The sequence below is a fragment of the Neopsephotus bourkii genome, unplaced genomic scaffold, assembly GCF_033783945.1.
Source record: "Neopsephotus bourkii isolate Nb327-2 ecotype Australia unplaced genomic scaffold, CSIRO-AGI_Nbou_v1 NB_1749, whole genome shotgun sequence".
NCBI classification, from domain to species: domain Eukaryota; kingdom Metazoa; phylum Chordata; class Aves; order Psittaciformes; family Psittacidae; genus Neopsephotus; species Neopsephotus bourkii.
In genome coordinates, this window is record NW_026902223.1 from 8,804,630 (window position 1) to 8,829,945 (window position 25,316).

The window sequence follows — 25,316 nt, forward strand, 5'->3', positions numbered from 1 at the left end:
TCAAGCCAGGGTGGAGTGAAACTGTGGGCAGGGAAAGCTGCTCCCATGGCTGGCCTGTACCAAGCCCACTGGGTTCCATCTGGGGATGTGCTGAGAGCACCCGGTACCCCTGGATGAGGACTTACCTGCAGGAGTATCCTCTGCTCCCCATCGCTTCTGGGGAGTACGGGTGGCACCATCTTGTCCCTTTCCCCATCTCTCTTGCTCATGCTTTCTCTTCTAGTTTGAGCCACTTCAAAGCATTCCTGAGAGCTGCTAGTAACTGGGGAGCCTGGTGGGTGTTTCAGCAGCACAGGGCTTTGGGCTGGACAGCCTCTGCTGCTGCATGCGGTCCTCGGCTTGGCTGGGACGTGCAGGGAGCGGGGGGTGGCAGGGGTGGTTTGAGCTCACCATGGCTTGGCCTTTCACATCTCCAGTGCACCGCTGGGTCCCCTTCTTCCCCACAGAGGTGGCTGGGGGCTGGCGAGAAAGAGGACTCCCTGGTGACGTGATTCAGGGCTCTTTCCAAAAGAGCATCAAAAGCAGGTTTCTCTCAAAACCCACTCAGTAGTGAGTTTCTCTCAGCCCTTGATCTGCACATTGTGTTAAGCTGCTGCAGAGAGCACAGAGCCTCTTGTCACCCACTCCCAGGGTATGCAGCACACAGGAACCCCATGGACAGGAAGACCCCAGACGAGTGTCTTTGTGCAAAAGTGCTCTTGCTAAGCCCTGGGAGTACAAGCAATACTTGTGAAACGTTGCTCCGATGTGGCTAAGCTGCAGGCAGGGAGGCAGGCAGCAGGCAGGGCACGCAGGGGTGCTCAGTGGCTGGGGCCAGGAGTAAGTGAGCATGGTGTGTGCCTTCACCTAGGGTGACGGGGCATGGTGTGGGATGATAAACACAGCCACTCGAGCATGAATGGTTTGTGTGCTGTGTGGGACCCCAAAGTTGTGCAGGCCATTTCAGTGGTGTTTCTGATACACAGCTCTGGCGTGGGATGGGGAAATAGATGGGTCGAAGGGCTGATTTCAGGCCTTCTCTACAGGTTCCTCCTTACTGCATGCAGGTAAAGCAGTGTGGGAGGGAATCCTAAACCCATGGAAAACTGTGCTTAAGGAGGTTCTGGGCAGAAAAGTGACAATATCACCGGGTTATGCTGTTGCTCCAGGTCCATGGTGCAGCGTGGATTCACAGGGTGAGCTGCTTGGCTCACACTGGTCCTTGACAGCACATGAGCAGGCTGTGCCAGCCGATGTGCTCCAAAGGTCTTGCAGGGCCTGTAGCTCTGGCACCACTGTGCTGATGACAATTGGAGCAGGGAGCAGATCTCAGCCTGCCCTGGGCTCCCCCAGCCATGCAGGCAGCAAGACAGCCTTAGTGACAGACTGAAAGATGACTCGGATGAAAGCAGATCTGTGCAGTGCTGGGGGGCAAGTCCCAGTCACTGTTCCGGCCCCAAACCTGCTTTTAATTAATACTCTGCTGTGGGTGGGAATAGCTGAGTCCTGAGCTGAGAGTGGGGCTGTTGGATGGGATGAGGGCACACGAGGGTGGGGGGGAATAGGGCCTGGCCTCTTCTTTGAGGGCTGCTTTCCCACAGCTGCTGGAACTTGGCATGTCCTTTTAGGGTCTCCTCTGCTCAGCCAGAGCGCAGGCTTTCTTGCACAGAACGGTGCTCCCCATCCAGGATCCTGTTTCTTGGGAAGGCATTGAAGGTGAGAGGTGATGCTGTAGGTCTGTGTCTGGTTCACTGCCAGCTCTCGGGCAGCGAGGGTCTTCCTCAGTCTCTGTACAAGGTACCAGTCTCAGGTGGTGCCTGTGGGTGCTGGTGTAACACAACCTCATATAACCTCCTGGTTCCTTTTAATCTGATGTACCCATCTCTCAACATTCCTGCAAGCTAATACTGCATAAAAAGCCTTAGTTCTAAATAAATTTGTTTCCAGGCATCCTTCTCCAGTGGGTTTGGGTCTGAGAGCCTTGCTCTGGGGCTGCTGTGATTCTCCCTCCTGCCCTTCTCCCAGCCTTGCTGGGTTGCTTTGGTAGCAGTGGCCTGGAGATGGCTCTCCTGTCTTTCCTTAGCAGATGGCTCTTTTCACTAGCACAGATCTTTCTACAATGCCTGAATTGTTAATGCTGTGGGGCCTCTTACCTATTCTTAAAAGCTAAGGAAAGGTCTACAGCACCCCAAGCAGTGGGATTTTGGTTACTGATGGGGTGATAGTATGGGTACAGCTGTGACAGGACAGGAGGACTGGTCTCCCAGGTAAATGATTAATGTTACCTTTGAAATGGCACTGTGAAACCTCATCTTAAGAGTTAACTCATGAGGATGATGATGATGAGTAGGCAATTGTAACACCTGGCTGCAGCGAGTGGCATGTGTGAGGCAGGGCCCAGCAGCAGGCAGCTGAGATTGCTGGAGGTGCTGAATACCAGGAAGGATGAGCTCTTTATTAACCCACTGTTGAGCATTCTTAACCTGTCACACAGCCACTATAGATATATTTGTGTGTACATGTTTGTACAGAATTTATCATGGTTTTATACATCATACTGTTCACCTCAATGATCCAAGCAGCAAGGAGACAGCCCCTGTTTGCACTGCTGTTTTGTGGAGGCTGTGCAGGCAGCGGCCTTCAGGCTAAATGCAGCAAGACAGAGCATCAGCAGTAGTCCTTGGAGCCACCTGGGAAGGACCCCTGGGCTGAGCAACAGGAAAGGGAAGTGGGGACCCTGTGTGTGACGGCTGGGGATGTGAAGGGCTGCTGGCAGGGAGTGTGCTTGGGTCTTTTTTTCTTTCTTTTTCTTCTTTTTGATTACAAGTTACACTTACAGACGTATAGCAGGGAGTGGGATTGGGGTTGGGGTTGCTCTGATCACTCTTGGCTATCTTGTCTGTCTCAGGTTTCTTGGTGTCCCTGCTGTTCCTAGGAAACCGCAGATAAATGCCTGACCTGTTTCTTTCCAGTGCTGTTCTCACAGCTATACACCTTGTTTTACAAGCCAGTTTTCTTTTTCCTCTGGCTCACACATGTGGAACACCTGATGAGGCATTACAGTCTGTGTGGTTCTACCTCCCGTTAGATCCCACTGCATTCATCCAGGCCTGGCATCCAGGGACACTTCCCTTCCTGGCCTACCTTTGCTGGTGGCTGTTGGTCTGTCCTTAGCCCTCCTTTCTGCTGTCAGTGCCCCACTGCTTGTGTCCCTACCTGCTGCTGACCCCTGCGGTTTGCTGCAGATTCTCCCCCGAGTTTCTTGTTCAAGCCTTTACCTTCACCATGGATGCTCTGTAGGAATCTGTTGTGGCAGGGGGGCTCGGCGCATTTAACAGTCCATGGTCCATGCAGGCCCTCTCTCAGGGAAGGGTTTGTGTTTCAGGGGCTGCAGCATCTGCAGACAGTTCTGCTCCCAGCCCACTCCTGGCTGCCTGCTCCTGCCTGGCCAGCAGATGCATTCCTGCATTTGTCTGAGGCCTTTCAAGGTATGAAGCATTATCCATTTCCTGATGGCTGCTCTTAAATCTGCTGGAATTGCTGTTCATCTCCATTTTAAACACAATCCCATTGCGGGGCACAGCTCATCTCTTGCCTGGCAGCACAGGTAACGCTTCCTGACACCACTCAGCTGACACCTGAACTTGGCTCGCCCTGGGGCAGGAGCTCCTTTGCTGCCTGCCCTTCTGCTTTGTGCTTCACTGGATGACCTGGAGCCTCCCAGCAGAGTGATTCCCATGCTGCTGGGGTGAGGGAGGACATTTCTCATGCAAGGGAGGGCACTTCTAAGGTCCAGCATACCATAATGCTGAGTAGGAGCAAGTACGTATTTAGGGAAGTATGTCTGGGTCAACACATGTCTTCTGTTGCCTTAATGATCTCAGAAGCACTATATCTATGTCCTGTTGGCTTCTCCATGTGGTTCTTAACAGCTGTAAGTAATGGACAGTCTGTTAGAGAGCAGGGATGGCTTGTGTTGTGAGTGCTGCTCTTGGGCTTGGGGCTATACAGCCGGACCCCGGCATTGCGTGGGCAACAGGGAAGGTGCCTGGTGGGCACTGAGTCCCAGCTTGGGAGCAGTCACCTGAGAAAACATAGGTAACATTTCTTGCTCTGCCTCAGGTTTTCTGCAAAACCCTGGGAAAAGGCATTTGTGCTTCTCTTACCCTTTGATTTCAGGTAAGGATCTGTTGTGTGGGTGTCTGTGCTGAAGCTCTCCATAGGCAAAGTGGTGTGTGCATGGGATCTGAAGCTGGTTCACTCATACCACTAGTGCTTGATGGCAACTCTGGACAGCTGATGGAGACAGTGTCCTTTACATACATGCTTAACCAACATCCATAGACAATGATGCCTTTCCACTGAGTTTCTAGGGTTATGGCCATGTTTCTTCCCAACAGCTTCTTTTTGCAAGGGCAGCTTCCTTCCTAAGATCCGACACTGAAAATTAACTTCCTTATGTTCATCTCTGAGTGGGATACAGCATCCCCATTGCCTCTTCCCTAGCACTTCAGGCTGCTATACTTAAGTCCTGTGCCACCACCCAGGTGCCACATCCCTGGCACAGGAATGCTGTGAGACCTTTCTGCTGGATGGAGCTGCTGTTTGAGTGGCAGATGATGTGAAACAGCCCGTTAGTGTAACATTCAAGAGAGCCACAGGATGCTGACGGTAAGGGTGTTCTAGCAGATGCTGAGAGACTTCTGAACAGCTCTGGTCAGGTTGTGGCTTGGGGTGAATGGGTATGATTTTACAGGTGAATAAAATGCATTTGTTTTACAAGCACTAATCACATAATAAACCTGAAAGTGCATTTTTTTTATAGTTACAGAACAGCCCAGGTTGGAAGGGACCTCAACCCATCCCCTGGTCCTGGCTGTTGTGGGAAAGAGAGCCTAGATGACAATATGTAGCATCGTGTCCAATCCCATCTTGACAACCTCCAGCTGTGGGGACTCTACCATGTCCCTGGGGAGGTTGTTCCAGTGATTGGTTGTTCTCCCTGTATAAAAAAAAAACCCTTTCTTGTATCAAAATGAAGATTCTTTTTCTTTTTTCCCCTTGGCCTGGTCCATGTCCATGGGAAGCTGGTGCTACACAGACAGGTCTCAGTGGCTAAGCATCTCCGCTGAAGGTAGAGCCTTTGTCAAGGTGTATTTCATAGAATCATATGAATCATAGAGCAGTTTGGGTTGAAAGGGATGTTAAAGTTCATCTGATTCCAACTCCCTGCCATGGGCAGGGACACCTTCTGCCACACTAGTTGCTCCAAGCACCATCCAGCCTGGCCTTGAACACTGTCAGGGATGGGGCATCCATGGTTTGAGTCCATCAGGATGGTTTAGGGTGACAAATGGGAAGAGTTCAAATCCTGAATGCTTGGCCAGGGATGCTTCCTTTGAGGACACCTAAGAAGCTGGAAGGCATCTCCTGGGGAGTGGAGTGGTGTGAAATTGAAAGCTGGGAAGCCTGGATCAGGACTTGAACCCTGGCTTTATGCCCAGGGCCCATTTCTGCTTTACCATCAGGATGGTGATCAGTGTGTTGGGCAGAGCTGCAAAGTGGTGTGGGTTAAGGCTGCTGGTGATGCCTGGCTCTGGAATTCTGTCCCTCACTTGTGTGAGTTGCAACAAGTCACAGGTTCCCCCATTTCTCTGTCTTTCAGATGTTAGTTTGGACTTGGAGTTTGGGCAGGTCCCTGTTTGATATCAGGGGTCCTGTGTGAGGGTCTGTATCTCTGCACCTTCCTCAGAAGCACCTGGTGCTGCCCAGTCCTTGGGCTGTTGTACCAGCTCATCTCTGGCTCTACCCAATCTGTAAGCAAAGAGTTTTCAAGATCTTCTAATCTAAGCAGTGTTGAAAGGAGAGCATTGTGCTGCTGGTACCCTGCTGCCTGCCCTGATGGAACCTGGCCTGGGAGACGCATCCAAGACCATAGAAGTGCTTTTTCCTGCCCAGGGGTGTTTTTTGCAGACCACTCCATTACTGGTGTTGCTGTGACAGTGCTGTTGGGACTCCAGTTCTGGTCATTGGTTTTGGGTGATGACTGCTGGGGGTGTACCTGGAGACAAGGTCCTGATGACTTGTGCAGAGACAGAGCAAATTGCCTGGGGCTGCACCAAGCCATCAGCTCAGGTCTTCCCCTTCCCAGTCCAGAGATCTGTTTCCTTGACTATGCTGCCTGTAAAGAAGGGGCATTCTGAGCTGCTCCAGCTGGGCCTTCACAAACCTGCACCCTATAAAGAGCACTCTAGAAACCCCCTGCTGCTTTTTTAGCACATGTCTGGAGGGGGTTCCTGCTTAAGAAGCATCTAGGTTGGCTTCACAAACCACCTGAATGCCTCTAAGAAGTAGGTACCTGCTGCGGCCCAATGACTGAGGTCCCTGGACTGACTTTGCAAGACCCCGAGAAGGTGAAGGGGGGGGGGAATGTCATTCTGCATTTCAAGCATAGAGCAGCAGCTGTATCCGCAGTCTCAGTCACTGGTTTCCAGTGGGCTACAGGCAAACATCATCATCCCTAGAGCCTTCATCTCTGACTCACAAGTGACTCATCCCCATCCCCAGAGGTGCGTGGGTCTGGGAATGGGGTGCCCGGGTCTGGGAACGGGGTGCCCGTGGGCCGGGATGAGCTGCGGCCAGCAGGTCCCAGGGCAGGACAGGGCATGGTGCTCCCCCCGGGAAGCGGCAGTGCTGGGATGCGACAGGGATGCTGCGGCGGCGGAGAAGGGGGTAAATCCCAGGGCCAGGGCTGGCAGCCGCACCGGTGCCGTTAGGTGGCGGTGTCCGCTTCCCGGCTGGATACGGAGCGTGGGGAATGCGGGGCCCCAAACCTCTGCCCGCGATCGCATCTCTCGTCCCAAACCCCGGCGCTTGCGGGTCCCCCGAGAGCTCCCCATGGAGCTGGAGCTTCACCTCTGAAAGCAGGCACTGGACTGAGGTTGTGTTCGGCTGTAAGAAGGCAAATAACTACTAAATAACTGCTGAGGATTAGAGCAAGGACAGGAAATTCCAGTATGTGTGTGTAGGGAGGGATTGCCCAGGTTGGAAAACTGGGCAAATCCAGACCAGGTTAGACGAGGGATGGAGCAACCTGGTCTAGTGGAAGGTGTCCCTGCCTGTGGCAGGGAGTTAAAACTGGATAAGCTGTAAGACCCCTTCAACCCAAACCAGTCTGGGATTCTGTGATTTGATTCAATGAAAATAGATGCTTCTCACTACAATACTAAAAGCATCTCTGTGTACCTCTCCTAAACAGATCCACTTTTTGGCACAGCTTTTATTTACTAGTGAGTCAGGGTTTAAACTGCATGGGGAAGAATGGTTTCGTGCCAATTAGAAGCTGGGCTGTTGGAGTCCTTTTCCTGCTCTGTATCCTTGTGTAAATCGTTTAACACGTGTGCTCTGACTTCCTATATGGAAAATGAGGTCGATACTTTCCGCTTCTCATAGGAGCTTCAGGAGTGCCTATGAGCACTCCTCAGAGACAGCTGTGAGGGATTTGTCATGATAAAGCTGGGAATTTGACCCCTTTGAGATGCCGGCAACTCCGTGCAGGGCTGGGATGAGGCTCCCTATGGGGTGGTGTCCTGGGTTTGGCTATAACAGTTATTTTTCCCCTTCTTAGTAGCTGGTGCAGTGCTGTGTTTTAGACTTCAGTCTGAGAACAGTGCTGATAACACACCGGTGCTTTTAGTTGTTGCTCAGTGATGTTTACTCTGGTCAAGGACTTTTCAGTCTCATGCTCTGCCAGTGAGGAGGGGCATGGAAAGCTGGGACGAAGCAGAGCCAGGACACCTGACCCAAAGTAGCTAAAGGGGTATTCCATACCACAGCACGGCATTCCCAGTATAGAAACTGGGGGGAGTTACCTGGAAAGGACCAATCACTGCTCAGATGGGGCTGGGAATCGGTCGGTGGGTGCTGACCAGTTGTATTATCTCCCTTTATTATTCCGCTTATCATTGTTATTACTGGTGGTAGCAGTAGTGGTTTTGTGTTATACCTTAGTTACTGTTTTTTTCTCAGCCCATGAGGTTTACATTCTTTCCATTCTCTTCCCCATCCCTCCTGGAGCAGGGGGGGAAGAAGGGGGGAGCGAGGGAGTGGCTGCATGGTTCTGAGATACAGGCTGGGCTTAAACCACTGCAGAAGGAAGCAGTGGCTGGTTCTAAATGGAGATGTAGGGCTGGGGAGTTCACATTGCATCCTGCAGAGCATGGACCAAATAGTAAGGTTCTGGGATTTATTCTCAAGCCATGAAGCCTGTCTCCCAGTCACTGCAGGCATGGCAAGTGCAGGCAGAGCTCCCTCCTGAGGGACTCTGGTGCTGAGCAGTGCAAAACAGTGCCATGTTCACAGCTGGGCAACCACCAAACACCAGCTTACATGTCTCTTCTCTGCTCCATTCATCAGCAAGAGCTGACTGTCCTCTATTCACCAGGGAGATGGAAGGGAACATAAACCCCTTTGTCCTTCCCCACTGCCTTCTGCTGGTGACCTTCAGATGAAGTCTTTAAATATTGTCCCCTTTCCCCTGAATATGACAATCTCCTGGTCTGGGTCCCCCAGTTTGCCCCCTTTTTTCCTCCCAGCCTCCCCAACCCTGAAGCATTTAGCAGTTTTAATGTATGGATTTCCTTCTCCTGTGTGGCTTCTCTTGGCTCTATGAGGTCAATGGGACTTGGAGCAACAAGGCTGGAGTTGCCACTCCAGAAATGTTCACCAGGAGGGCTCATGTTGACTGATTTATTAGTGGCAATGCAGGCAACCCTGAGAGCAGATGAACACTTGGCCCAGGAAGGGGTGGTCTTCAGCACACAAAATATTGTGCATTTCTTTCCTCTCTCAGATTCTTTAGTCCATTCAAGGAGAACTGATCAATCTGAGTCTCAGCTGGCTAAAAAGGGCTCATTGACACCTGTACTGACAGCAGCTCTCCAGGGAAGGAAGTCTGGTTGACACTGCCATGGCTGGGGAGCAGTTGGTTGTGTTTTGGGATGTTGCTGGTGGTTTTTTTTCCAGAACATGTGAAACATTCCCAGTGGGTGGAGAGGGAAAGTGGGCTATGGAAACTGTGTGTGTCGTGCTCTCAGCTGAAACACACCCTAGGGAAGGCATATCCTCCATAAGAGGAACTGTAGTATTGGCCACGAACCAGGAAACCCTTCCCTTCCCACTCCCTGTGCAGCAAAGACCTGAGTGCTGTAGGCAGCATTTCCATCCACAAATGCTGTTCCTGGTTTCTCTTTTTGTATCTCTTCAGCCCTTGGAACACCCCCTGCAGTGGCCTGTTTAAGTGCAGGTGGTGCCCTGGGGTGGTCTCCCCTTTGCTCATCAGTTTTTTCCAGCAGACTGATGTTACTGGTGGTGCTGGGCTCTGTACTGGGGCTATTCACTGGCTGTGCTGCAGGAACATGGGAGATGTTGCTAGATCTTGTGTGGTACCCCCAGTGTTGGCTGAGGTGTGTGGTTTGGATGCCTTCTCCCAGCCTTGCTCCAAAATGATCCAGCAGGAGGTATGTCATAGAATCATAGAATAGTTAAGATTGGAAAGGATCTTAAGATCATCCAGTTCCAACCCCCCTGCCATGGGCAGGGACACCTCGCTCTAAACCATGTCACCCAAGGCCTCGTCCAACCTGGCCTTGAACACTGCCAGGGATGGAGCATTCACAACCTCCCTGGGCAACCCATTCCAGTGCCTCACCACCATAACAGGAAAGAATTTCTTCCTTATATCCAATCTAATTTTTCCCTGTTTAAGTTTTAACCCATTACCCCTTGTCCTATCACTACAGTCCCTAATGAAGAGTCCCTCCTCAGCATCCCTATAGGCCCCTGTAGATGTCATGGCATCTGTCTTGGCTTGATGCAGATACACACATGTGCACCCAGGGCTGTACAGAAACTGGGGTGCTAAAACGGCCTTTTATCCATTACCTGATCCCCACATCAGTTAAGATCCACCTCTGGTGTCCTCTACTCACTTCTGTTGCTGCTCTACAACCCCCTCACTGTCTTGAGGCTACTCAGAGAGTGGGGCCCTTTGCAGCTGGAGAGGAAACTTAATCTTGCCCTGTACAAAGGTAAGAAGGTGACAGCCAGCAGCACAGGGACTGAGGGGTGGAGGAAGGGGATGTGCAACAGTGGGGGATGCTGATGTAGTGTACTCATAGGAGCTAAAGTGCTGTGAGGCAACGGCATGGATGGGAGTACTGCAGACCTGGGGGGAAGAAAAGATGGATTATTTGGGGCAAAAAAGGAGCCAAGAGGCAGAAGGAGGGGTATTGGAAAGACTCTGCAGCAGCAGGGGTGGGGACTCAGTCTGAGCTCCCCCTTTCCTGGCTTGATGCCTTCCTCCCCCTCCTCTCGCTGTGAAGGGAGTTTCCTTTTGCAGGCCAGCAGGGACCCTGCTCCTTCTCTGGTGAAGCTCAGGCTTGCCTGCTCAGGCAAGCTTTGCTTATTTCCAGACCCTGTGCATAGCAAGAGGAGGTTTGTTTGGCTGTTGGTCACCCGCAGAGTGATGCAGCTCCCTCTGTGAATCTAAACAACAGCAGACAGCCAGGCAGCGTGGTCCCCAACCCTCTGCATTGCCAAGGGTTTGTCATACATCACTAAGCAGCTGTCAAAGCTGAGCAACTTAGTCCTTTTCTTTACTGAACTTCCTCTTGTCCAAGGCTGCCTGTTGTGTCGGTGGCCACCAGAGCCCTGTTTCTGGTGGGAGCCCCTCTGTGCCCTGGCAGCAACATAAACCATGGGAAATCCGGTCCTGTGTCGGACACACTGTTCAAAGGCACCTTGGTTGTGCTCAGGACATTCTGCTGACAGATTTTCCCATGGAATAAAAAGTGCTGGCTGCTGACATGGAAATATGAGCTTTTACTGTCAGATTTCACTGCTGCTGGTTTATAATCCAGAGGGCATGGTGGGGGTAAAACCAGGGATAGCTTTAGGGCACAGAGGGTCTATGAACTTGAGCAGAAGTTCATGTTGTGTTTTGAGTTGGAATTGGGGGTGCTGCTTTTTCCAGCTGCAATACCTGCATCCTTCAGGAGCTGATGGACAGACAGATGGGAAGGAAGCGGGACCATTCCCAACTTTCTTCTGGCTGTCTGAGTTACTCAAACTGCCTCTCATGCTTCCTTCTCTGCTTTAACAGTAAATAGGAGCTGCATTAATAAACCATATAGATCAGCAGTGTCTGTGGGATGTATAGAGTGTGACAGGATGTGTGAGGATGGCTCAGATGGCACATGAGGCTTGGAGGCATCACCTCCATCGAAGCCCATGTACCTCAGCTGATCCCACTCAGACTGCCCAAGGTCCTCAGCTCCCACGGACTGTTGCACATTTCCTTCCAATGGCTTAAGTCTTGGCTCCCAAGTCCCTCACTTGCCTTTTTGTTGATGGTTTAAATATTTTTCCTATCTGTAGGAAAATGAATTAATGTGAGGAGCTGCCAATATCTGTCAAGCTGCTTTCTGAGTCAAGCTGCTGCTCACAAATGAGATTTTTTTAAAGTAGATATGTCAGATCCATCATCAGAATAACCCATCAAAATATCCCCTTCATAGCACTCTCATTCATATTGCATGGACCTGAACTATAAAGACAGTTTCAGTCCTTTTTCTGGCTTGGAAAAGAAACCACTTTAAAAAGCAACAACAAACCTGGTGTTTTCCAGCAGAGATGCAGAATTTGCTCTGTGGGGAGCTGGTCTCTCTTGGGAAGTGCTGGAAGTGGCCATTCAGATTCAATACCCTGCTCATCAGCTGTATCTGTTATGAAGAGGAGCATCTTAGCTTGCAAGGACTTTGTTTTCCATAGAATAGAAAGTTGTCCTTTTAAATATTAAGAGTTCAGGGCAGATTCTGCCGGAGCTCCAGCAGCTGGAAGCATATTCCCTGGCAATCCTGTTGCTCTTGGCGTTTTCCTGGGGTTAGATAAACATCCTTGTTTTACAGATGGGGCTGGGACATGCAATCTGCAAACCACTGACCGTCCCTTGCAGGATGCAGAGCTGCACCAGGAGCTCCGTGATGTTGTGGAGGGATGGGATGGGAACCACCTTGGGCACAGCAAAGCTGCTGGGATCCTGATGTAGCGTGTGAGCTATGGCTTCAGCTCAGCCCAGTGCCTGCTGCTAAAGTTGTTGGGAGCTGATTCAGACACAGCAAGAAGCTAAGCCAGCAGGGCTGAGGTACCTACACGGTTATCCTCAGGAGTTCTGACTTGCATGTGTGGCTCCATCTGATGTCTTTCACCTCTTTGTGCCTTCCTAGTCTCTTCTTGCAGATGTGACTTTACATAGGTTCAGGATGCTACAGGAACTGGACCTGCACACCCACTGCAATCAGGTTTTTCTCTCTAAGAAGGAGTAGGAGTTGAGGTTTATCTCCATACTGGCAGAGAAAGGAGGATGCCACACCTCTAAGTAGCTTCTGGGGGCTGGGTGGAGTGGGAAAGTGGAAAAGCAGGACATGGGCCTTGAGGAGCTGTTTCATGGGCTTGCCTTGAGGAGCTGTTTCATGGGCTTGCCTTGAAGCCAGGGCACTTTGAGATTTCCAGAGGCCCTGGGGAAGGAGTGGCAATAAATGTGGGACACACGTAACAGCCCCTTGCCCTTCTAGTGCATTCTGGCAATTGTGCTTTTTTGACCGCAAATGGAGCATCAGGCTCTAATCCATGGGGGTTTCTCTTGGCTCTCAAACTGAAAGCGCTTGCTCTATGCAGGCTTGGCTGCAAGGAGCTCCCAGCTCTGAGTGTGAGGGGCAGGGGAAAGGAAGCAAAACCACAGATAACACATTGTAGAGCCCTTTCTTTGCTGGGCTGGGCGATTTTCTTGTCCTCAAAATTGAGCTCCTGGAGCTTGATGAGTGATGCTCTGGCTGCTTCTATGGGGCCTCTCAATGCTGCAGCTCCAGGTGAGGTGCACGGCTCCCTCAGGGGAAGCACATGAGGGAAACGCAGACCAAGTACATCTTGTAAATGCCCAACAGGTCTAGTTTCTGGAGATGGAAATTCATCCTTGGGTGACTGCCTGTGGGCTGGGGGAGCCCTTGAGATAGAAGAAAGGTAGATATCCCGTCTCTCTTTGGATGTGGCTGAAAGTTAGGAGTTATCATCATATGAAAGATTGCGAGTGGTAATGAAATGCAAAGAGGTCCTTGTCTTTGGGAATGGGAAATTCTAAGGAAGCATCAGACATTGTGGAAAGTCTAGAACGGTGTATGGCTTGGGATGCTTGCCCCCGAAAGATGTTCAGTTCACCCCTGTAACCAGCCTTGTGCTGTGCGATGTCAGCTCCGGTCAGACCTTCCCAGCAGCCCCCTGCCTGTGCCTTGGTGTGCAGAGGCTGCAGCTGTTTCCTTCCTTTTGCTTTATTCCTTTGTCAGCTTTTCTTGAGTTTTGCCAGCTCTTCACCCTTATAAACTAGAAGTTTGCTGGATGCAGCAGGAAAACTGTGTTCAAAATGCTTTTTTAGTGCCTAGTTCAGGGAAAGAGAGGGAATTGTTTGATAGTACCACTATGCCTCTGAGTAACACACATCATTAGGGGTGTGCAGAGGGAGGCTGCCTGGCTCTTGGGATAGGGATGGGTTGTCTTCACATTCTCAAGTCCACAGGTACTCAACATGCCTGGCATTCAAGAACTGGCCTGGACTGTTTCCTGCTTTAGCAACTGGAAACAATCCAGCCAGTTATAGAATCACAGAATCATAGAATGGTTTGGGTTGCAAAGGACCTTAAGATCATCCAGTTCCAGCCCCCTACCATGGGCAGGGATGCCTCACACTAGACCATGTCACTCAAAGCTCTGTCCAACCTGGCCTTGGGCACTGCCAGAGATGGAGCAGCCACAGCTTCTCTGAGCAGCCTGTTCCAGAGCCTCACCACATCACTATAGGTCCTGCGAAGCTCACCTTTTGGTTCAAATGATAACACTGATCCATCTTCAACTCCCATTCTTTTGTGCCTTGCAAGTGGGTAGGGAAGATTATGGGGAGCATGTACTGTGCTGGGATGCATGAGAAAGACAGCAGGAATATTCACTGTGCTGTGGAGTGCTTGCTCCAAAGTTTTAATAAGATGCTTAGCATTACAGAGGAGTGACCATGGAAATCATGGCAGGTTGTATCTGGTCAGCATGTGCAGATGATGGAGGGTGGGAGCAGGAACACAGGAGGAAGGGGTTTCTTTGAACTCTGTGAAGTGTCTTCACAAGTGCACTTAGAGGAGTTTGACTTGTGCTGATGCTGTCTACTGCTCTGCCAGGACAAGTGCCTGGTGTCTGTGTTCTTGTGCTGTTGTCAAGCTGACTGTAATCAGCTCATGGTTGACTGAGCTCAGAGACCAGGACCTGCACAAACCTGCGTTTTCTGAAGCACTCAGCAAAGTTGCTGGGCGATGCAAATCAAAGTGACAGCCAAATCAAGACACGTCCATTAGGGATGAGCATCCAGGCTTTATTCTGGGACTGCACCAACATGACCAAAAGTGAACCTGAGTGTCCCAAATCTAATGTTGTCCTCAGAAGACCAAGAACAATCTGATGCTCTTGCTGGTGTGTTTGTATCTCAGCTACTGAGCAACTTGGCATGGTTGGTGAGGCTGTTCCTTGTCCACAGAGGAGATCTGGGACAGCCCCTCTCTGAGGGGTGCAAAGGGGATGTGGTGCAAGAGGCTTTTGGTGGTAGGATGTCCGCCAGCTGCTCCACCCTGAGAGACAGCAGGGCACTAACGTGTCCCCTGGGCAGGGCGGAAAAATGGGTCTTTGTGTCCAAGACTTTGTTCAGATGGGCCTCATCAAAGCTCACAAACACAAGCTTTTAGCCACATCTGATGTGAGGGTGCTGTAGTTGTGCAACACCTCTGGCTTCCATCTGTGTTAAGCTCAGATGGAGGTGTTTAATGAAGACAGGATGGAGGTTTCACTAAAGAGCAGGACAGCACAGAGTAGAATTTACAAGTGAGCCCTGACATTCTGCCTCCCTGCTCCTGCCTCACCTAAATCCATGGATTATAGGAAATAGATGAGGTGAGCAGATTTTGGTATGAATGTGGCTGACAGCAGACACAGGTCATGGATTAAACATGTGCATTGCAAGAAAGGGGCTTTCTTGAGGCAGACATAGAGGCCTGCTGTTGCCATGCAGCCCTATTCATCTCCAATTCTGATGCCAACATCATTATCAATGTGTTTATATGAAGCTTGGCTGCAAAATGGCTCATCTTCCTCAAGTTTTCTAAGCAAGTCTGTAGCTTTCCTAAATACTCCTTCTATTGTGCTGCCAGGCCAGCAAAGGAAGTGGCCTGTTTGGCCACAGTGATAACTGGACCGGAGATTCAATTCCCACATGTATTAAATCTGTTTGCAGGCTGGCAAGTGACCAAGTGGGCATCTCTTTCTCCAAATAATGGATTGCTCACATGCAAATCAGCCTCTAGCTGCTTCCACAATGCCTGGCTTACCAGAGCCACACGGGAGCATGCCTCTGCCATCACGCTTGCAAACCTTGCTGAGTGCCAGGGCTGTGCAGGGAATGGTGGGCATGGGGACAGCCCAGCCCTGCTTCTGTACTGGGTCACCATCCTTGGCTCTGAGTACACACCCAGAGCTGCTCCGGGGTGTTAGCACATCTCTGCAGTGTATGGAATAGCTGTCCATCCTCCAGCTGGCAGGCAAGCCTCTCCCAGGTTACAAACAAGCACTGTGGAAAAAACTTGCTTGGAAACCACTTGCAGAAGTGGAGCTGGAGCTGTAGATGAAATGCCCCAGGCTGGAGGATGGAGCAGGTGGCAATGGAGTGGTTAAGGGTCCTTCTTGTAGGAAGGTGTTGCTGATATGTCAAGGCACGTGTCTCTGCAGAGGAGCACTCCCTAGGAACCCAGGCACTGGATCAAGGCAATGGAGCAGCTTTATTTGAGTGTCAGGAATGTTGTCTGGTTGTTAAACCAGACTGGGGGTACTGTTGTGCAGGGGGATTTTTCAGTGGAAAAGGAAGGTATGTAAAGACAGAGCTCTGGCGGGTCTGGCAGTTTATTTCCTTTTGTTAACATAAACATGGCTGTCTTGGTCTGCCCCATGGATACTTGTCTGGGAATAGCAGTATCCCTTGAGCTTATAGCCACTGCCAGTCCCTGCTGAAGGAGAAATGCTGATGCTTAACGCACGCAGCACTTTCCTCCTGCCATTCCTTTATAAGGAAAAACATTTCAGATTTAGTTTCTACCTTATTTTAACTTCTTCTAAACAAGAGCAGCTTAATTCTGCTGGTGGAACATCGAGTCCAACACTCCCTGACCTGCTGTGGTTATTATAGGCACTGGCACTGCAGATTAAGATGAAGTATTAACAAAAGGCTGAGCTCACTGGACAGTGGTGTGTATGATGGGGTAGAATGGCAAATGAGCATAGTATGAGCTTCTTGTGGCTTGCCTTTGTATGATGGTGGTGGCTACATCTCATCAGAAAGGGGACTTGCCCTGTTCCCCTTTCCCTGCTGGGCTTGGCTGAAGGGACTGCAAACAGAGGACAGGCTGTGTGTGGGGAGACATAACCCATCCGTGTCTGTCACTGCAGGGAGCAGGCCCAGCTCTGCTCATTCAGGACATTTGGACTCTGCTTCCCTCATTTAGAAACAAAAGGCTCAGAGCTAACTGCCTGGCAGCCTGCAGCACGATGCTTTGCACAACCACCCAGGGAAGGGCTGCGTCCTGCACTGATGGCAGAGCAGGGGCTGCTGCAGTGTCTCTGACTTCTGCCCTATTCCAGGACCCCCAAACTCAGCCGCCTCCAGAGTTTTGCTGTCCTGTTCGCTGGGGAATTGCCAGCAGGGAGTTTCTCTCCCCCTCCTACTGCTGCTGGAAATCTCCTCCTCTCTCCCGCCTGGCTCGGTGCCGTCTCTCTCTATGGCTGGTGCTCTGCCCCCAGCGTGCTCGTGGGCCTCTTTCCTATTTAGGGCAAACACTGGATGGCCCCTGCTTTTGGCCTGCTTGCAGCACGTCTCCCAGCTGATTACTCTTCGGTTTTGGATCCTCTTTTGTTTCTGCAGGCTGAAATCCCCAGTGTCCCCCTGCCGTGTGTGCTGGCTGCGGCTCATGCCGAGGGATGGCTTTTGGAAAGCTGAGCTGGGGCAGGCGTGGATAGGGGGAAGCCCAAGTGTTGACCTGCTCTAGATGAGGTTTGGTGTTGACAGTCTCTTCTAGCAGACAGGGTGAGCCTGAAGATGGTGGTGACAGCATCAGGTCCCTCCTGAAGTGATCTCAGCAGAAACAAATGCCCTGCAGCAGGGGACTTTCAGGCATGGGGCTGTGCATTGGTGAGAGTGGGGCAGAAGTGGCTGAGCATGTGAAAGGGAAAAGATGTCAAAGAAAATTTCCCAAAAACTAGCATGTTTTATCAGTCTGACTTGGTCTTTTTAATCTTAAATCAACTGTGCAACTTTCCCTCTTTGGGTCCAGGCTGACCCATCTCTTTCCCATCTGCATTCCGGACCCCAGGAGTTTAATGGCACCAGTCCTGCCTGTATTGGACCTGCCAAGATCTGCTGGGCAGCAGAAGTGCGAGTGGTGGAGCTGAGGGTATGATTTCCCTTGCCAGACCATCACAGGGTGATAGTGGGGCACCCAATTCCCATCCACAAGGTGATGGGAGCACACAGCTGATGCGTGTTGGTAGTGATGCCTACCCACTTGTGCACCTTTCCCATCCTGCTGTGGTGAAGCTGGAGCAAAGGGGAAACTGCCAGCTGTGCTTGGTGCTGTGTGGATGCTGCTGGCCACACCTCAGCATCCCTGCTGGTGCTTTCACTGCCGTTTGCCAAAGCCTTGAAAAGGAAAGGAAAATTGTGATCATTCTTCCTTTCCTTCCTTTCCTCCTGCCCTTGTGTCCTCCTCCCACTGTGTCCCAGCTGCCTGGAGGAAGCGGAGTGGGTGTGGGGCTGGGAATTGTTCTTATCAAACGGGTTGATGTCAGAAAGGAATAATAATAATGAAACACTCGTGGTGGTGTGCAGGGAGCTCAGGAGGTACCGCTGCTCCCGAGGCCTGACCTGAGGCTCCTGGTGCTTCCTGAGTCCTTACACAGGGTTGTAGGCTCTTTGTGCTGCAGCAGATTTTGTTGTGTGCCTGAAATATCTCAGAGAAGCTGGGAGAAAATAATGGGGGCTGGTGCAGGGAGCGCGAGCTGCTGGAAACCGCTCTCTGAGAAGCAGGGGCAGGTACAAGAAAAGCAGGATTCCTGCCATGAGCTGGTATATTTATGACTGGAAAGGTTTGGGTTGAAAAGGTCGTGAGCAGGCGGCTGAGGGAGCAGCAGAGGCAGTAGCTCTAAAAGCCTCTTTTCCAGCTCACACTCTGCACTGCAGCAGGGACAGGAGGGTCCCATGGGTGGCCCCTTGTGATAAGAGGGGGACGGCGAGCACTGGAGGGGTGCAGAACAGCCGGGATATGCATGGGGAGGTGGGATAGAGTGGGATTTGCACCCGTGGGGCTGCCATGGGGGTGTACTCAGCATGGGAAGCCCATGCTGCGCCTGCCTCCTCCCCATGTGTGGGAATGGAGTTTCCAGCCCTGCCTTGGACACCACGTGAAAATGAGTCGTGCACATCTGGAAGTGGAGTGCATGCACATAGCTCTGCTAGTTTATTTATTCCTGCAAATTCTCCCTAATTAAGGACTGTGGGGAAGTTTGCAGCAATGGAAATAGCCTCTTTGCGAGGGGTTCACCCTTACCTCCCCTTTTTGTCCCTGCACGGGGTGGAATTTGCAGGGAGGTCTTTCGTACCTTGAAGTCCAGGCACTGCACTTTCTTCTGGAGTCAGATGCATCCTCAGCTGCACGGGAAGGCTTTGCAATGGAAATGTGCTGTGCCATGTGTGTGTTAAACTCATCAGAGGATAAGCAGGGTTTCTGAACCCTCTTGGTGCTGTTAAAACATCTGTGCTGTCACACAAAGCTGCTTTCTGTACCTGCTTGATCTTAATATTAAAATGCAGTAATTAATAATGAATACTTATTAGAATAATAAAAGTAATAAAGTCAGTTTTCTGCTTGGATCCTAAACTGCATCTCCCAGGTTCTTAGGAAAGTCTGACCTGAAAGTAAATGAAAAGAATGAGGGCATTAGACTATGTTTGTTTTAACTGTGTGAGGTTCAGGCAGAGGCAGTCCCTGATCCTCTTCCCATTTCCTTCCCCTGCAAGTATCCCTCCACGTTTAATCAACACCAGGGAGTTGTGCTTCCCTTCCTTTCCCTTCCCAGGCACGGGGGCTGCCAGCAGGCTCCTCCAGTGCAATGCTCACCTCCTGGGTGTGCACTTGGCTGGGGCTGGTGCAATGCTCCTGGCCTGGGCTCGGGACAACACTTCCCTTTCCAGGCTCTCGGCATGCACAATAGCCGGAATCATTGTCTCAGCGTGGAACACTTAAAGCTGGGCTCCAGCACCAGCATGAGGTTGGTGGGGCCCATGGTGAGCTCATCCTCTGCATACAGATCACTGGATATAATGGGGCAAATTGCTTGCTGGAGTTGAGGAGGGTTGGGTGCATAGGAAGGGGATTTGTTAGATGCAAAGCTGTGCCCTTCCGGCATAGCCATGTGCTGCTGGATCTGAGCATGGTGGATGCTAACCTGCAGCATCCTCCCTGCAGGCAGTGGGACTGGGTGCCTGGTTTGGATCCCATCTCAGCACTGGTGTGAACCCAGGGCCACTTCATCTCCGTCCCCACAGAGGCAGGGAAGGTGCTGGGGACCATCAAGAATTTACACACGTGGTGGGCAGGAAAGACTCAGCTCTGTTTTCAGGTTAGCAGGGTGAGAGGATGGATGTTGGTCCTCTGCTTGGCCAGCTCAGTGTAACCACACGCAATGAATTCCCTTGTCCTGTTTGAGAACGACTCCACACTCTGATATAATGGAGTTATACCTAAGATGAAGTTACGCATCGATCCCCTGCAGGAGGTGGAGGAGAAGAGGCTTCAGGGACCTTGTGTCTGCAGTTGTTCCTCCACCTGCCCAGCTCTGTTGGGCCTCTCAGCTCCAGGGTTGTCCCAGAACACCAGGTTTGCTGTTTTCCCTGTTTGTGCAGTGAGTGAGAAGCTGCAGGCTCAGGAACCATCTCCTTCCCCATGTCACATTGTATTTCCTACAAGTAGCCATGCCCCACCTTTAAACCTGCTTGGCTTTTTGTCCTTTTGATTTCACAGCAGTCCCTTTACATCTCCCATCACTAACTGTTAACATCTTCTCATTTCCAGCTCATGTTGACCTGTTTGTGCCATAACCATGTCTGAGTTTGGATTGGCTTTTCTTTTGTTCCCTAGTAACAGTGATCTTTGCCTGCAGCAGTTTTCCCCTGTAGTACACCTACATGTGATGCTTCCAGCAGTGCCATCCCCTCTCCACCTTCATTTCTGCTTGCTTTTCCTGACACTGGGCTGCCAGGATAACTCAAGATGGAGCAGTAGTGATTTCTGCTTTGCTGCTGGAAGCATCTCACTGTTTTAGGAGTGCACTTGGTTTAACTGCATGGTGTTGGTGGCTCGCAGCCACACTGGGACCCACCAGTGCTATGAGGTCCTTCACAGTGAAGCATTCTTTATGAGCAAAGACTTTATTAAAAGCCCTTTAGGTTCTGACCTCCCATCATTTTTCCAGATTTCATCCTATTTCTGTTATCCAGGTTTCAAAGTTACCCGACCCTTTCTGGGCAGTACCCTGGCTCTGTGTTTGGAGCAGGGGCTGCGTAGCTCTGTGGCACGAAGGGATGAGATCTGGCCACATTTCCAGTTGATTATCCAGAAATCTCAAAGCAGCAAAGCTATTTTGAATTTTCTAAGCTTTTCCCATGCTCTTAGTTTCCTTGCAAAGGAAGGGAAGTGTGACCAGCACTGAAGTGCGGCCGTCCTCACAACATTTCCTTTGGAAGCAGGAAGAGCCTAAAGCCTTGGGAAAGTGCCTTTTTTTTTTTGTGACAGTCCCTGCGTAATCGGCAGGTCTGGATTCATCTACATGAGAGCACAGGTGGAGGTGATGGGAACTGTGTCTGCTTTTCCTTCCAGAGTCCCCCCCAGCCAGTAACACTGGCACTTCCCAAGGAGCTGGGGGTTAGGGTTAGCCACCACAACCAGGTCTGTCTACCTGCCATGTCTGTTACATGCCTCAGTTTTCCAGCCGTAATGTGAAGATCATTGAGCTTCTTCCTGGTGGATTTGAAAGCAGATTTGGCGGGGGGGGGGGCAAAGCACAAGAAGTCAGAAGGTGCAGGGAGCAGAGGAACAGAAGGGAAGGTAATTGCAACAGCCTTATTCTGGGGGGCTTAGAAAGAAGAGCTGTGACCTGCCATTCCTTTGCCTTCAAAATCTGCCTTGTCTGGGTTATGATACATCTGTTTCTCCCTGTTAGCCTACATTGGTGCTGTCTGTCTGACCACAGCTGAGTGTATGTACTGCTCCTGCTTTGGCTTTTGGTGATGCTTGTGGGGATGTTGGACCACTGCGGATGTTGGGGATGGGTATCATGTGGTGCAAGAGCCTCCACACTGCACCTCCCCAGAAAGGATGTTTTATCTGTGATCAACAGCAAGAAAAGATATTTGAACTCTCACTAGAAACATTGGGTGGTTGATAATAGTGTTTAACTGTTCCTACCTAGTACTTTTGGTCAGTAAGTCTCAAAGTATTTTATAGAAGAGGTCAGAATCAATCAGAAGTTTTGTTTTCTAACTAAATTAGGGAGAGGAAAGGGAAGATGCTGTGGATGAATTACTTGCTTTTGTATAAGACACATTTAAGATTCAAGTAACCACAATGACTCATGCCACCCTGTCTAACAGAGCTGACGCTCATGACTGGGCAGATCATGAGAGTGATAACTACTGCATGGGTTCACAAAACCCTGACTTGTGGGAGGAAGAAAATCTGCCTGAAAAACTGCATTCTTAGTAGCTTGCAAGGGAACTGTATGGTGCTGTTAAAATGCACGTGGAAAGGAAAGTCCCTTTTCTCCTTAGCCTGTCTTGATGAGGGATCTTCTAATGCTGATACCATCTCCTTGGGGTTTTTTCTTTGCTAATGTTATTTTCCTCCTTGAAGTGACTTCCTAGGTCTGCCCTACATCATGGTCCCCCATGTCTGTGCCAGGGCAGAGGCAGTGACCTCTGGAGGAGGTTGTGTTGTGATATGGAGAAGCACTCAAGGTACATCACTGCCTGGTGGGCAGGAGAGGCCAGGGATGAGGTACCCAGGGAGCAAGAGTTTCTTGCATCTGCTAGTTATCATGGCTTTAAGCTAGTCTATCTTGGTGTCCATAACTAAGCCATCAGCAGATTTTATAGACTGCCTTTTCAGGGGCAGGAAATCACTTCTAAGCCAAAAAAACAACTTTGAAGGAAGCTTATTGCTCATCTGAAGAACAGAGTGATGGTGAAGGAAAATGGCTGAGCAGCCAGTACCCTTGGTGGCCTGGGTTAGTAAGGAAACAAGAAGTATTTCCATTATCGTGTAATGCAGCAAGGGAAGTAATTTATTTAAAGCCCTCCTGCAGCCAGTGAGTTGCAGAACAGGGATTGGGTCTCAGATAGCAGCAGACCCAAAGGTCTCAGCTGACCAGGAGCTCTAGGTGAGTACCCTGATTACAGTAAAACCAGAGAGACTCTTGGGTTTTGCTAGCAAAGGGAGCAGCAGGCACCAGAAGATGTGATCTGCTCTCTTTCTTTGGAAAAGTGAGTTCTCTTTCTTTACTACAATCAAATCAAGCATCCAATGACAAACATTTGTGAAATGTTGGGAGGGAGGAGCAGGAAAGCCAAATGAGTGACTAAGAGACCAAAGAAAATGCCTGACATGAGGGGCAGAAGGAGCAGAACCTGATGAGTTTATCGAAGGGAATGCAGGTGATGTGGTCAGTGTGGGAGACCAGGAGAAGGTTCAGGATCCTTAATCTACCAGATAAGGGCAGAGTAGGGCCTCTGCTGAAACTGCATGTGGATGAGCAGCATGACACACACTTGTGCTACACTGGTGGGGAGCCCCAGAGACAAATCTCAGTGAAGGTGGTGATTCTCCATCCCTTAGGGTGGGTGCTCAGCTTCCCAGGGTTGCCTGCCTTTCTAGCAGAACTGCTTAGCTGAACACAAACTTTCAAGTTTAGGATGCAGGTATAACACCAGATGAAATGGATTTAGCTGGTATGTATAGACTGGACAAGTGAATAAATTTTTTGCTCTCTTTTGCTTAGGAAATGCAGAGTAACCCAGGGAACTGGGACTAAAGCAAACTGCCTGAAACTCTTCTGCTGAAGAGCTTTGAGCTTCTTCAGCAGTTTCTTGAGACCAGAAGACATCATCATAGCACTCAGTGCTCACTGCCCACCAAGCAATCAGGGCTTTTCTAGTGGTTTACTTCTTATTGCCTTCTGTTGACCCCAAAAACAGGGTCCCGAACAGTGCAACACTGATCCACCACCGTGTGACCTAGTTCAAGTAGCCCCATCAGGCTCCAAGCAGTGGGTCTGGCATGAATCTCGTGGGGTTTGCGAGGGGGAAGACTCTGAACATCAAAAAATACGCTTGGCTCTTCCTCAGCTTGACCTTAATGTGCTTTTAAAAGTCTTTTTTTGACCATACTGATTTGTCTTGCTTAGTTCATTTTACCCCCTTTAAACCCATTCTACAGGCTTGCAATGAGAGTGGGCGGGGGAGTTAAGGATGTGTAACAGCCTTTCTACTCTCGGTTCTGCTCCTCCAGCAGCAGTGTCAGGGTCGGTTTTAACAAAGTAGCTTTTTTTTGTTGATCTGTAACTGAGGTTGATACTTGCTAGCCTTTTGTACCTGTTTGAAACAGATCTGGATGTGACCTGCGTGGGAGCAATGGGGAAGGGGGAAAGCAAGCCGCTTGCTTTGGAAAATCAATGGTACCAGTGCCGTGATGCTGTGCGATGTGTCTGTCACCACCGCTCCCTGCAGAGCATGTGTGGATGTGGATGTGGCACCCTGGCATCATAGCCACAGCTCCACACTGGTTTCTGTTCTTCCCTAAGGTGTGGGGAACAGGTAGTGGTGTTCAGGCAGAAGGGCTTGACAAGGGGACACAGGGAGGCATTTACACTTCTGCTGTTGCACAGAGATACAGCACTGGTGGCTCTCTGCACTGCTGTGGTGTGTTGGTTTCTGATGCCTTTAGAAGTGCAAGAAATGAAAGCTGAACTCTGCTGCTGGTGAAAGGGGGAGGAAAACCACTGTACCTGTCTTAAAATGCCACACTTGTAGTTTAAAAGTGCATTCTCAAGACTATTTAAGCTGTTCTCATGTTTTAAAGTAATGCTTTTCCTTGGATGAAAACCTCAAGCTATTAACAGGATTGAAAACCTGGACCTTCTTGAGTCTGGGAAATTGGTGCTGTTGGTTTTGTGTTCTGGTTCCCATCACTCTCGGGGAGTCTGTGGTGTTCGCAGACTTTGGAAGTGTAAAATTAAGTGTGTGACATAAGTGGTGAGGCATGCACTTTCTGCAGGAACAGTACTACTGTTTTGCATAATTCTTCTTTATGGTTCACCCAAAGTGGACTAAAACCCCAGCCCATTAATTCTTCTTTTCCTGTTGATGTGCCTGGACACATTTTAGAGATATCATCACTTTTAAATGATGCCACTAAAACACAGGGTGGGGAGGATAAAAAGAGGGTCAAGAGGGCAGGAGCTGAATCAACATGGGAAGGGAGAAACATCAGATCCTGAGCAGAGAGATGCACAAACCGAGAGGGTGTGAGCGGCGGAGGGAATATGACTGTGTCATAGAAGGGGCTGGTGTTGATGCCTGGAGTTCAGGCTGGAGTGGAGAAAGCTGTGGGACCTTGGGGCTCACACGGATGTGCCCAGCTGCACACTCAGCTTCGGGGTGGCTTTTGTAGCCTCTTCTGATGCTTCGGTGGCAGCTTCCAGAGCTGGCTGCAGAACTGGCGATGGCTTAGCAGTGCTAGCTGGTGCTCTGGTTTGGTTCTGAGAAATCATGACAGCAGAGGAGTTGTCATGGGGCCGAGTTGCTCCTCTCCAAACAAGGGCAAGTTGAAAAGCGAAGGGGTTATGGGTGCTCGAGAACATCGGGGGTGCAGTCCTCCCGTTTAGGCGGGTACCATCCCTTCCGTGGGGCATCCTCGGGGGCTGACCCAAGCCTGGTTCCACTTTAGTCCTGCACCCCGGCAGGCACCGGGTCCCGCAGAGGGGCCGGCACCACGGTGAGGGGGGTTGTGACGGGCGTGGGGAGCAGCCAGTGCGCGGCGAGGGGCTGGGCCGGGCCGCGCTGGGCTGGGCTGGGCCGGGCGGCATGGCAGCGTGCC

The 25,316-nt window shown here is 50.6% G+C and overlaps 1 protein-coding gene across 4 annotated transcripts in view; it reads left to right on the plus strand.

Annotated features, from left to right (window-relative positions):
- SEPTIN9 (septin 9) overlaps window positions 1–25,316 on the plus strand; it is a 131,975-nt gene that overhangs the window by 39,245 nt on the left and 67,414 nt on the right. The window lies entirely within an intron of this gene.